The following is a 1,814-nucleotide window of genomic DNA, read 5'->3' as shown; positions in this document are numbered from 1 at the left end:
TTTCATAAATACAGAGTGAATTTATGACAGACTACCATTAAGTACTATAATATGATTTGTCTGCTTCTAAGTTATAGGCAGATAAGATTCATACCATTAAATAATTTCAGAGCTGCACTGTTTCATATCTGTAAATATTTTAACTATTTATCCATGAGTTAAGAGATAAGAGCAGGCAATTATTCTTACGTTATTTTTTATACATAATGCAGAGACATATATATGTATCTGTATATTATTTTTATATAGACATATTTACACACACACACCTCTATAATACAAGCTGTGTTATATATGTGGCAGAAGAAATTGATCCAGTCATAGATCTAATATCTATAATTGACTAATATATAATGAAATTTTCATACATTCATTAGATCAGGAAAGGACAGTTAGCACCAAACCAATATTAAAATCTAGAATACTGTAGTTATTGAAATAATTTAAAAGCAAACGAATTGATGACAGTAGCATTTGAGACGTACTTGTCAGAAAATGTTAATCGAAGCAGACTGGGGATTTCTATGTGTAACCTCTCTCATGAGACACATCCCAAGGTGCTTTGCAAAATAATGAAATTAACAATGCAAATATTGATGAATACACTAGGTCAAACAAAGCAGCCCTTGCTCTTGAGAGTGCCACTACCGTAAGTCAACAAACCAAGGGATTCCAGATGCAAACAGTGCAAGCCACAAAGTCAGTCAAAGAGGATATCTGCCTTTCACTCTGTGCTGTGCTTTTGGGAAGGATGGAAAAATGCTCAAAACGCTTTGCCAGTCTTGGTTTTGCTTTCTACATAATTGTTGCATTTCATTGTGTCTATCTGCTCTAGGTTTTCTGCATCTTGCATACAATCTGTGACATTCATAAATGTGCCAAATCTTTCCATAAGATGGTGGATGAACAGGTGTTTGGGCTTCAGAAGATTCTAGTTTCCATATAGGCTACCTACTGCATGGGCTGCTGCTGGAAAAAATACTGTTCTTATAAAGGCAATTCCCACACACTTAAGAAAAGTTAGGATTTTTCCAATTTTGTTTTTACAGTACTGTTTCATGTATCCCTGACAAGAGAAACTAAAGCTCCACAGATCACAGCTGAAGACAGGCTCAAAAGAAATGAGTGGTGATTTAACTTTTACAACTTATTCTTTCAGAGTAAAACTTGTTTAGGCATGCTGGGCCTTCATGAAAACCCTCTGTAGCTTCTTAAAAAGAATGTGAGGGGTGAGTGAGGAATGATTTTTTCAATTGCAGTGTGTTATAAGACCTTTTTTTTTCTTTTGCATTGTTTCCTCTTTGTAAGTTTTTCTGTCTTCCTCTTTTTTCCTCTCTGTTTAAGAAACCATTGCTAGTTTCATGTGCATTTATCCAGCTCCAACATTTGTTCATTGCTAATAATGAAATTTATTCAAACTGTAAATTCCAGGACTCCAATGATTAAGCAATTTGAAATGGCTCCATTAATCTCCAAATTTCTCAGCCAGAGTATTTGTCAGACTTGTAAGTATTTGTACGAATACTTACAAATTTTTATTTCAGACTCTATTAATCACGCAGTCAGCACAGAAACCTACCACAAGATTCATAACTAATCAAAATTATGCCAATCAACCACTGAGAATTCTACAATTATGTAATTAGCTGAGCAGTAAAATTTGAAATTAATTTGTTATTAAAAGCTTGACCCACAAATGGCCACATAAAATTAAGCTCTAAAGCACCATGTGTGTGAGTTAAGGGAAACATTTTCAAATTTTCACGTCTAAATTTTTTTATCTTTTGTTTCTCTTACTAACCTCAAAAAATGGC

This window comes from Mesitornis unicolor, unplaced genomic scaffold (genome assembly GCF_000695765.1).
Source record: "Mesitornis unicolor isolate BGI_N332 unplaced genomic scaffold, ASM69576v1 scaffold37122, whole genome shotgun sequence".
Lineage (NCBI taxonomy): Eukaryota > Metazoa > Chordata > Aves > Mesitornithiformes > Mesitornithidae > Mesitornis > Mesitornis unicolor.
The sequence above is the reverse complement of the archived record's forward strand: the minus strand, read 5'-3'. Positions refer to the sequence as shown.